The following is a 13,189-nucleotide window of genomic DNA, read 5'->3' on the forward strand; positions in this document are numbered from 1 at the left end:
ACAGGATGTACCTGTACGTACATGTGCCCAGCCGTGCCATTCTGCCAACGTATATGTGAAGGAGGCGGTCCTTAAGTGGTTAATTGTGAAAATCCCCTCTGTGACATCATTTGCCTAGGCATGGAAACCAGGAAGTAACTGAAGAAACATATATATATATATATAATATATATATTTTAAAACAAGTAAATATGATATGCCTTCCCATCTATTTACTAATGCTAGCAGCATAAAGTTTAGAAATAGCCAATGATGATTAAGGCCTGGTTCACACCTATGCATTTTTTTTAGTGCGTTTTGAGTTTTGCAGAAACACACTACATTTAACATGGTTTCCTATGGATGTAGTTGACATCTATGTATTTTATGGAAAGGGCAAGGGATTTTTTTTCTGGTTTTTGGTTCCATAGACTTCAAATGGTTTAAAGATGTGTATTGAAAAAACGCAATATGCAAGTGTGAATCAGGCCTTAGACAGTGAAGCCCGCTTAAAGGGGTTGTTAAGATTAGTTTTTTATTTTCTAAATAGGTTCCTTTAAGCTAGTGCATTGTTGGTTCACTTACCTTTTCCTTCCATTGTCCCCATCATCTGGCTGGGGGTTAGTCAGCCAGAACAGCTTACTGAGGAGGAACAGGAAGTGAGAAATTCAGACAGACAAAAAACATTTAGAAGGGAAATCGAAGGAAAAGGTAAGTGAACCAACAATGCACTAGCTTAAAGTGGATGTAAACCCACTCTCATCCTTTCTAAACTACTGCTGATCTATAAGGATATAGATGCCTCCTGCATGTATCCTTACCTGTCAAATGTTTCATCTCTGTCTGTTATAAGAACGGAAAAAAACTGCAGATTCTGTGGGTAGTCTGTTGTCTGGAGCTCGGTGGGTGGAGTCGTGATGTCAGTAGACTCCCCGCCCTTCTCTACACTCCCCTTGTCAACATGCATTTTTTCCTGTGCATTCCTTACACTAAATTCTGCTATGATCACTAACATCCAGTCAAAATCCAGAAAAGTAACCACATGACTTCAATAAAGGAGTGGGGTGGGAATTTAAAAATAATGCCTGTCTCCAGGCTAGTGCATGAGATATGTAAATAACCTGTCACTCACAGCAAGGGGGCGGAACTGACCAAGGTTTTTCTCTGTAAGTCTGTTTTATTTCACTGAAAAATAAAAGAGGATTGCTCAGAGCTGGATTAACTCTGTGTGGCAAGACTGGGCACAGATGATAGGAAATCTTATACTGTACATTGTGACATCAAAAAAAAAATAAAAAAAAATTGGGTTTACATCCACTTTAAACGTACCTATTTAGAAAATAAAAAAACAAACCTTTACAACCCCTTTGAGCTCTGGGGAAAATTCTCTTGCAAAGTGTCACTTTGAACTGTTTAATTGCCTTTAGTAAATCAACTTGTGTGCCTTGATCTCGATGATGTCCGTGTCCTCCATTTCTTGTACAGGCAACACAAAGATCTGTAATTACAGATCTGACCAGTAGTTACAACTTCTGGTGAATAGTGATGAGACAAATCAAGCACAGTTAGCTTTTCACTACTGGTGAATGCTTGTATTCTAATGTGACTAGGAAAAACAATGAAATATAATGGAATACACTCGTTCTTTAGGGGAACAATTGTATTTCTTTGGTTGGACACCAGTCCACCAGTCAGTGTAAGCTACAACCATTTTTTACAAGGAAGCTATTGGAGGTAGGGATCTTTGATTGTTACTACATAAAGGGGCCACAATCAAATAGGTTATTTATGGATATTATTTTTTATAGACGTGAATAATTCTGTCATGCTAGAGTGGCAACAAGTCTACGAAATGCATAGCAGAAACAAGCTTAATTGCGCCCATTGGATCGCTCTCATTCAGCTCTAGAACAACTCATTACTCAAGCACTTGCAAGCACTAAATCCTTCTATCGCAAATGGTTAAAAAAAAAAAAAAAAAAACTTCAAAAACAAACTCGCTTGTCACAGTCCACATCACAACCTATTCATTTAACAAATATTATGTTTATCTGTATTTAACAAATAGATACAGTTAGGTAGATTCACAAAGAGTTAGGCCGGCTTATCAGTAGATAAGCCGACCTAACTCTGAATCTACGCCGCCGTATGTTTAAGCGTATGCTCAAACAGAGATACACTTAAACATATCTAAGATAGGCTTGCGCCGTCCTATCTTAAGTTGCAATATTGAGGCTGGCCGCTAGGTGGCGCTTCCATTGCGGTCGGCGTAGAATATGTAAATTAGTAGATACGCCGATTCACAAACGTACGCCCGGCCGCCGCAGTACATTTACGCCGTTTCCGTAAGGCAATATCAGGCCTAAAGTTATTCCATCTTGTAGATGGAATAGTAATGTTAAAGTATGGCCGCCATTCCCGCTTCGAAATTCAAATTTTTTACGTCGTTTGCGTAAGTCGTCCGTGAATAGGGATTTACGTCGTTTACGTCCACGTCGAAATCAATAGGCCCGTGCGGCGTACTTAGCCGCAATGCACACTGGGAAATGTAGGCACCCGGCAAATGCGCAGTTTAAAAAAAACGTCAAAAACGTAAGGTCAAGCCCCATTAACATAAAACACGCCCCTTAGACACATTTGAATTAGGCGCCCTTACGCCCGCCCGCTTTAGGCTACGCCGTCGTAACTTAGCAGGCAAGTACTTTGAGAATCAAGTACTTGCCTAGCTAACTTACGGCGGCGTAGCCTAAACACGCTAAGCTACGCCGCCGCAAGTTTAATCCACTCTACCTGAATCTACCTAAGTATATCAAATAGGAGATGGTCATAATGACGCATGGCATCCAAATTTGGTCTAACCATCTGTAACTACTATAATTTCTGAATTTTGCACTAAATAAATAAATAATAAACAAATGCTTAAATTACTCGTGTATTTTTTGAAGTCTGTGACATCAAATGTCAATGTCTGCAACAAGTGGTAAATGTAAGTGGGTCTTTTCCGCTACTGTGAGTAAATCAGTGAATGTGAAAACTACAAAAAACAGATGAAGAACTCAAAAACTGCAAAATCTAACAGTGTTCACCATACACACCATACACAAAATCAAAAATGAATACAAAAGTGATCTTGCGCTTAAGAATGATATCACTACAAACACTAAAACACCCTGGGGAAATAATGTTCAACGTGAAAACAATAAAGAGGTATTGAATGAACGAAAAGTGAAAAATCGATCAATACATAATGCCCCAAAACTTCAGATACTGGAAAAGTCTTTGCAATCGCTATTTTAGCTAAAATAGGCAAGTGCTCCAAGTATAATGAGATAACTCGATGAATCTAGGACCTTCCTGTGAACTCAATAGCAATCTGCAAGGAATATATAGGTCCTAATGGAAATTTCCACAATAAAATCCCCTGAAGAAGTCACGTGGTGTGACGTAACGCGTAGGGAGGGCTAGAAGCTTACGCAAACCGGAAGTGTCGCAAGAAGGCTCTGGAAACGCCGCGATTTCATGATTTGCTTGTTTTTATATGTTTTTCATGTAAGAGTCCACCCTCTTAGTGCCCAATAAAATTGTCTTTGTTTATAATCAACATACTACACTATTGAAGGCCTTTTCCTCTCTCCTTCCCCACTCACATGCCCCATATATTGGAGCTTATTGAGACAGGCTAGTGGAAGAAATTGGTGGCTCACAGGAACAGCGGATGCTGACAGCCAGAGCCATTTCAGTGTCGGAGAGATTAGAAGAGAGGGTTTGGTGACCACTTTGCCTGAGGCTGGATCACATAGATGCTCTATTAATGTGAATTGCTACATACATTGAGGTGAGAGTTCTGGGAGACCAGTCTGTGGATTATCTTACCACTCATTTATTTTATTGTGGACATTTCCATTGGGACCTAAATATTCCTTGCAGATTGCTATTGAGTTCACAGGAAGGTCCTAGATTCATCTAGTTATCTCATTTTACTTGGAGCACTTGCCTATTTTAGCTAAATTAGCGATTGCAGAGACTTTTCCAGTATCTTTGAAGTTTTGGGACATTATGTATTGTTTTGTTCATTCAATATCTTTTTATTGTTTTCACGTTATACATTATTTCCCCTAACAGGGTGTTTCAGTGTTTGTAGTGACATCACTCTTAAGCCCCGTACACACGGTTGGACTTTTGGCCAACCAACTTCAAAATCTGCAACTTTTCGAATTTTTCTGACCATGTGTACGTTCCATCGGACCAACTTTTTTGGGTTTCATCGGCCAAAAAGTTGGGTCTGCGAACGGACCAACTTTCCGGCAACAAAAGTCCGATGGTGCCTTGTCCGACCGTGTGTACAGCAAACCATCGGACTTTTGGACAAAGTACAAATGCGCATGCTCAGAACCAATGTTAAACTCAACCAACAATAGCAGAAGTTAACCAAAGGGTGGCGGTAAAGAGCAGAAAAACCATGTGATGTTGGGAAAGTGTTAGAAAAGTTTGCAGAAAAGTCCGAGCGTGTGTATGCTATGGGTGTGATCGGACAAATCAATTAGGACAAAAATCCAAGGGAAATTTTGTTGGATGTCCGACCGCGTGTACGAACCTTTAAAGTGGGAGTTCACCCGAAATTTTTTTTTCAACATTAGATTCATGCTCATTTTGTCAAGGGGAATCGGGTAGTTTTTTTTAAAAAACGAAGCAGTACTTACCGTTTTAGAGAGCGATCTTCTCCGCCGCATCCGAACGTCGGTGCGGCTCTATACGGCGCCTGCGCACCGACGTTCGGCTTCTTTCGGAAAATCGTGACGCGATAGATGCGACTGTCGGAAGCCTGTCAATCAAATAGGAATGCCCAGTCCCGCAGCCCATACCCGGAAGCGGCGGAGAAGATCGTTCTCTAAAACGGTAAGTACTGCTTCGTTTTTAAAAAAACTACCCGATTCCCCTTGACAAAATGAGCATGAATCTAATGTTAAAAATTAACATTTCAGGGTGAACCTCCACTTTAAGTGAAGTCTGCAACAGTACGTATAGGGAACAGTATAGAGAAATTATGTGCAATTACTTGCAGAAGCTAATCATCAGTATAGGAAGAGGTGCGTGATCCATACTCAAAGAAACACAAAGGAAGGGTCATAGCGGGAACAAAATCTGCACTCTGCATTCTAAGTATGTCTTGGCTGGCTGGTAATAAAGGAAGGATCACAGTGCAGAAGCACTATTGACAGTGTGAAACGCGTCACCTCTCCTGGGTCCTGTGTCTTTGTCTTGGTGGCGGTCATTTGACTTTTTGTTGGAACAATAAACAACGTTGGATTGTTTCTGGTGGTGTGCAGCCTTTTCTTCTTTTCCCAGAAATTGTAATATTGGACAGACAACCAGGTGAAAATAAAGGGAAAAAAAACGAATGCCGCGTACACACGATCGGACATTCCGACAACAAAACCGTGGATTTTTTTCTGACGGATTGTTCGCTCAAACTTGTGTTGCATATACACGGTCACACAAATGTTGTCGGAAACTCCAATCAGCAAGAAGACGGTGACGTACAACATGCACGACAAGCCGAGAAAAAGTTCAATAGGCAGTGCGGCTCTTCTGCTTGATTCCGAGCATGCGAGGATTTTTTGTGCATCGGAATTGCATACACACAATCGGAATTTCTGCTTTGCAGAAAGCAGGGATGAGAAACTTAAATATCAACTAGTAAAAGCAGCACACATTACATATAGTTTAGGATACACATATTTAACCCCTTGATCATAGTTGTTAACCCCTCCCCAGTCTGTGTCATTAGTACAGTGACAGTGCATATTATTAGCACTGATCACTGTATTAGTGTCACTTGTGACGTCAGTGGCAGTGGCCATGACTAAGCTCAGGGGGGCGAAGTGGAACACATTGGGGATGTGGCTCGGTGGGAGCCCATGCTGAGGTTGTGTCTCTTATTACTAACATAGGACTCAGTGGATGTGTGGCACTAGGGATTTTTCCTCTCTTCCTTCACTGTATTAGTGTCACGGTTGATGTCTATGGCAGTTAGTTTCCCCCCAGCTTCAGTTAGTCAGATTGCTTGCGGCACTATCGCAGTCATATTATAAGTCGTTGATCGCGGACATCAGTAGTATAAAAAAATATATATAAATTCCAGTATATATACCATAGTTTGTAGGTGCTATAACTTTCAATCTTATATACACTTATAGGGATTTATTTATTTAAAAACATGTTGGCCAAAATGTATAAAGAAATTAAATGTTAAGCATTTTTTTTATTGGATATGTTTTATAGCTGAAAGTAAAAAATATAGTTTAAACATTTTGGTCGCTTTTCATTTATATAGCAAAAAAATAACCCACTGGTGATCAAATACCACCAAAAGAAAGCTCTATTTGTGTGAAAAAGATGATATACATTTTGTTTGGGTACAGCGTTGCATGACCGCGATTGGCAATTAAAATAGAAAAGTGTTGAATAGCAATAAATGGCCTGGTCTGGAAGGGGTAAAACCTTCCGGAGCTAAAGTGGTTAAGTAACTAAAAAGACTTTAGATGTGATATGTACAGGAAACAGAGACATCACTTACAATTACAGTAAAACCTTGGATTGCGAGCATAATTTGTTCCGGAAGCATACTTGTAATCCAAAGCACTTGTATATCAAAGCATATTTTCCCATAAGAAATAATGGAAACTCAGATGATTTGTTCCACAACCATTTATTCATAAGACCTTCAGTTTATAGTCCATATAAAAAGATTATAGCAATGTGATTGTGTAACCATAACATATCCATCCACAAATGGAAGCCTCCACAAGGGGATTAGAAGCAAAATCCAGCAAGAACTACAGAGTATAAAAGAGAAGAGAGGCACCTCTAAGTACACAGAACAGGGAAATGCAATTATTTTAGTAACTTTAAACTGCCAAATACCCTTTCTCATCAGCAGTATATAATAGTCTTGTGACTTATGTCAGTGCCTGGTTAACCGCTTAAGGACCGCCGCACGCAGATTTACGTTGACAGAATGGCACAGACAGGCAAATGGACGTACAGGTACATCCCCTTTAATTTGCCGCCGTGTGGTTGCCCGCGCGTCGCCTGTCGCAAGCTCTGTGACCGTGCCCACGGGACCCGCAAACTCGATGTCCGTTGGTGTCCCGCGATCCTGTCACAGAGCTGAAGAACGGGGAGATGTCAGTGTAAACACATCTCCCCATTCTTCCTAGTGACATGTCACTAATCGAATGCTCCCTCTCATCGGGAGCAGCAATCAGTATCATGTCACTCATAGCCACGCCCCCTAACAGTTAGAATCACTCCCTAGGACACACTTAGCCTCTTCAGCGCCCCCTACAGGTTAACCCCTTCATTGCCAGTGTCATTTTTACAGTAATCAGTGCATTTTTATAGCACCGATCGCTGGAATGGTTCAAAAATGGTGTCAAAAGTGTCCGCCATAATGTCGCAGTCACGATACAAATCGCTGATCGCCACCAAAACCGCAGAGGTGATCAAATACCACCAAAAGAAAGCTTTATTTGTGGGTAAAAAAGGACGTCAATTTTGTTTGGGAGCCACATCGCACGACCGCACAATTGTCAGTTATAGCGACGCAGTGCTGAATTGCAAATAGTGGTATTTGGCCAACCAAATGATCCAGGGCTTAAGTGGTTAAAGCTTTTAGGAGTTTTCACACTGCACTGGCTGTCCTATCAGGATCCCTGACCTCTAACCCTCTGTCTGGACAATGCTAATTGACCCTGTGCTGATCGCATGCACTCTCCCAAGAATTTTTTTTATAAAAAAACGCTCTAGCAATACACAACAAACTGAGCATGTGCAGCCAGACTCCAGTAACTCTATCTTATCCAGACCTGTCTTGGAGTCAGTGGAAGAAGGGGAGGATCTGTGCATACAGGATAAAACTGATTTTTTTACACAATGCGGAGGATAAACCCTTTAGGTTCCACAGAGCGTATAACAAGCATGGTTTACTGCATATACAGACTGATTTTATTATTGTGGGTTTAGTAACACTTTAAGAATACCAAGGATGTTTTTCTTCAAAATTATGTGAGCTGACTGTAGCTCCTCTTTATGGGGAATTCCCCTTTTTTTCCTTTTGGGAACTTTCGGACTCTACAGAGTTTTTATTTACATTAGTGTCCCATTGAGGAGATTTCCCTTCACTTTCTGTTTCATAGCCAAAGCAGGAAGTAAGAGGAAATACCCCTGAAATGAGAAAATGAGTCACCAGAACTAATGTCTCCATGGAAGATTTCCCATCTTGTCCTGTTGTCACGACAACCCAAAATTTGTGAGTTTCTTTCACTCCTGTTTTAAGTGACAACCTTAAACAGAACAAGTAGGGTGAATGATAAAATAAAACAATGTTGCCTTTACTTATACTTTAAAGCGGATGTCCCGCGGCCGTTTTTCCCCCCCCCCATTCTATTACATTCCACACTACATTACCATACTCACTACTTAGATGTTTTTAAACCACAGCTGTCGATTTTTATGAGCAAGGATAACTTAGATAATCTGCTGTCGGTCGTTTCCATTTTGCTTGTGGGCATTGTGAAGCCCACAAGCACCTATTTCCGGGAAGCAGTGAATGAATAACAACCACCATTCGCCGCTCGATCCCGCCCATGCGCAGTGTTAACGGCGAGCCGCGCTGTAAACTTTATGGTTGCCATGACAACGGTAGATTTGCCTGGGCATCGAGCCGCAATGAGTCATGGGATGCATGACACTTCACTCCCAGGAGACAGTGCGGCGCAGGAGAACGCCTACTCCCGCGGGAGCGAGACGCCGGAAGTAGCCATTCAGGTGTAATAAATAAGGTATTGTGATGGGGAAATTTTTTTTTGGAGTGACAATGTATTATGTACATATAAAAAGGAAAAAAGTGCGCTTACCAAAAAATAAATAGTGAACAAGCTGCTAACTCAAAAATGTTATACTAACATAAAATCTTATACAAAAAAATGGAGTAGCGCTAAAAAACTAAACTGAAGGCCTTCAAAAGACGGAAGGCTATGTGGAAATGTCAATCAAGATTGTGTGGTACACATGAGTGAAAACAAATGATTAATAGTCCAAGTGAAAATCAGGTTTGGAGCGTGACACCCCAAACAGAAGAGTGAAGTCTGGCTCCAATATGGAAAAATGCAACTTGCTGACCCTTACCACAAAGGAAGGTCCTAACGGACCTAGTCAAGCTGAAATCGCTGGGTGTGCTGAAGAAGAACTTGTTTGTATAAACGGTCCCTCCCGGGGTCACCAATCCATCAATAAAGCAACCAGAAGAGAAAGGAAACTCATATAGTGTAAATCCGTGTTAAATCAAACACATAAGTGCATCCCCCAGTGACTGGCAACAGACAGTGTGAACATAAAAAACCACCACCGGTACACACACTGACCCTTACCAGAGCATATGATCCATCAGGATCAGTCAGAGCATAGGGGATATACACAGTAGGCAGCAATGGAACGTCTCAGCCAATGGTGGAACGGGAGAAACAGCAGGTCCAATATGTGAGAGGAGGAAAGAGAACTCACATGGCGTGATATCGTAAAGATATTTAATAAAAAAAGTAGTAACACTTACAGTTGGGTACAAAAATAACAGCAGAGAAAGAGAAGCCGGCCGGCGTGTCAGAACAGGTCCTCAAATCGCGGTGACGTCAGCACGTCGCCTCCCTACATTTCGTCTACTCTAGATGTTTTTTATGTTCACACTGTCTGTTGCCAGTCACTGGGGGATGCACTTATGTGTTTGATTTAACACGGATTTACACTATATGAGTTTCCTTTCTCTTCTGGTTGCTTTATTGATGGATTGGTGACCCCGGGAGGGACCGTTTATACAAACAAGTTCTTCTTCAGCACACCCAGCGATTTCAGCTTGACTAGGTCCGTTAGGACCTTCCTTTGTGGTAAGGGTCAGCAAGTTGCATTTTTCCATATTGGAGCCAGACTTCACTCTTCTGTTTGGGGTGTCACGCTCCAAACCTGATTTTCACTTGGACTATTAATCATTTGTTTTCACTCATGTGTACCACACAATCTTGATTGACATTTCCACATAGCCTTCCGTCTTTTGAAGGCCTTCAGTTTAGTTTTTTAGCGCTACTCCATTTTTTTGTGTAATGTATTATGTACGCATTATACTGATTCATATAAGTTACACTTGTCAATTTGCATGGAACTCCGCTTTAAGTAGCCTTGTGTAAATACTAGTATACTACAGCTGTATTATGACTGACTACTGCTGACTGAGTGCAGATAACACTGAACACTTCATTCTTGTCTTCTGTCCATGAGCATTATCAGCTAAGAACAAACATTTCCTGTTTTTTTCACACTGCTTGCACCCACTGATAAACTGTTATATAGTTGCTCGGTAGAATCCCAATAAAGAAAATTAAGATAGATTTAATAAGCAGTGCAAATAAAAATTTCTACTGTTTCCATGTAAATTGTATTATTTATCATACAGATTTAAACGCAGTTCTTGCTTAGGATCCACCCTGGGTTTCATCACTGTATTCGCCTGAAAAATAATATGATTTCAGGGCTGCTGCGATACAATAATAGCACTCCACCATTCAACAAGAGCACAAATGAACTATTTTTATTTATGCATTACTGTAATGCAGTCTGGCTGCATTTAGATATTTTTTTGAAAATATATCTTTATAGAATTTTACATTTTGAAGAAGAAAATAAAAAAAAGGCGGGTTTGATCAGACTCCAAGTAAAGCCTCGTACACACGGCCGAGGAACTCGACGGGCGAAACACATAGTTTTGCTCGTCGAGTTCCTTGTGAGGCTGTCGAGGAACTCGGCGAGCCAATTTTCTCCATTCCCGTCGAGGAAATAGAGAACTTGCTCTCTTTTTGGCTCGACGAGTTCCTCGACAGTTTCCTCGTCGAAAAATGTACACACGACCGATTTCTTCTGCAAAAAAAAAAAAACCCAGCAAGTTTCTTGCTGGTTTTTGCCGAGAAACTCGGTCGTGTGTACGAGGCCTGAGAGAACTCACACCAGGAGGTCACTTGTAAAAATAATCCATACACCCTTGCAACAACATAGCTGCTCATGTACTAGTCTACAGTACCTGTTGTCGACTGTGCCTACCTGCCGGGCCTAATTGTGCATTGTTGGACTTTTTAAATATACTGTTCGCATTCACCTCAGAGTGTGTGTTCACTGTTTGCCGATGCACCACGCTGCACCCTGCTCATACACTCTCCCAGCCTGAGGCCCATCTCCATACATATTCCCAGATTGAGGCCTGTTACCGGGAATAAAGAATGTCCAGTTCAAAAGCATTTTTAAAATACTGCATCAACTCAAGTCCAAACAGCAAAACATCTCCTTCATGAAACAAAGTCACAGTGAAGAACACATGGTAAAGTACACAGTACCATTGCAACCAGCCATCTTCCCAAATGTTACCAGTGGATTCCTACAGGGGGTTCCACACATAGGGTGTTCTTTAAACTCAGGCTTTGAGGCTATCCTGAACCAAGCCACAGGATCTGCTAAGCGAAGGTCAGGGATGGCAAGATTACTCCATCTTTCCCCATGTGCCCATTTCTGGTGCTCCTGGCAGTTCAACCCTATAAAATGCACTCTGAGGCCTCGTACACACGACCGAGAATCTCGTCGTAAAAGAAACGTCATTTCCCTCGACGAGGTTCTTGTCAGGCTTGACGAGAATCTTGTCAAGCTTTCCTTGCATACACACTGTCAAGACAAAATCTCGTTGTTCTCAAAAGCAGTGACGTACAACACGTACAACGACACTATAAAGGGGAAGTTTGATTCCACTTGCGCCACCCTTGGGGCTGCTTTTGCTAATTCTCATGTTATTGCGTGTTAAGTAAAAGTTTGGTGAGAGGCGATTCGCGCTTTTCAGTCTGTTACAGCGTGATGAATGTGCTATCTCCATTACGAACGCTACTTTTACCGAAGGTGTGCTCCCGTCTCATACTTTATTCTGAGCATGCGCAGGTTTCTAAGCATACACACAAACGTGTTTCTCGTCGTAAACCAGCCCGACGAGAAACACCACGAGGAAATTGAGACTCCCGATGAGAAAAAAGAGAGCACGTCTTTTTGTTTTCTCGTAGAGATCCACGACAGTTTTCTCGACGAAAAACATACACACAACTGTTTTTCTCGGCAAAAATGCTCTGCTAACATTTTAGAAAATAAAAAACAAACCTTTACAACTCCTTTAAACTAAAATTAAAAATGGCATTCGTCATCCGATCCGACCCGCTGGATGGATGGCAAATGTTTTCAGCGGATTTTGATGGATCAGATGCCCAGCAGGTGTCAGCTGACATCCGCCACCCCATAAAAGACAATGCGTGGCCATTCAGTTTGAAAGGGGCCTTTGTCCGTAGGGTTCAATATTGAATTGCAGCTATAACAGCTTCAACTCTTCTGGGAAGGCTGTCCATAAAGACATGTGTAGCGATATGGACTTTTATCAGAAAGCTTTGTAAGTTCCAGTGTTCTGGAAGAACAACAGATCTGCCACATAGAACTTTACTGCCATTACTCATAAGAAGCCTATATATATATATATATATATATATATATATATATATATATCTATATATATAAAACTCAACGTGTGTGTGTGTGTGTGTATGTATGTATGTATGTATGTATGTTCCAGCATCACGTCCAAACGGCTAAAGATATTAACATGAAACTTGGCACACATGTTACTTATATGTCAGCAACAAACATAGGATATGTGGTTTAACCCTTACCCACCCCCATTTGCCATGGTCGGGGTTTTCCTTCAAAGTCCCATTCAACTCTATGGGAAATACATGTTACTTCATAACTTTCAAACGGCTGTAGATATTTCGATAACACTTGGTCACATGTTACTTATGAGTCCACTTAAACTATAGGATAGTTAATTTATCCCTTAACTACCCCCATTTGTGAGGGTCGGGGTTTTTGTTTAAAGTCCCATGCAAATCAATGGGAAATGTATGTTCCCACATTACTTCTGTACGCCTGGAGATATTTCAATAATACCTGGTACACATATTACTTATATGCCAAATAAAAATATATGACAGTTAAATTAACCCTTACCTACACCCTTATATAAAGATGAGTATATTTATATTACTATGATTTTCCTCCCCAAAAGGTTAAGATAGGAAGACCG

This window comes from Rana temporaria, chromosome 4 (assembly GCF_905171775.1).
Source record: "Rana temporaria chromosome 4, aRanTem1.1, whole genome shotgun sequence".
Classification (NCBI taxonomy): Eukaryota; Metazoa; Chordata; class Amphibia; order Anura; family Ranidae; genus Rana; species Rana temporaria.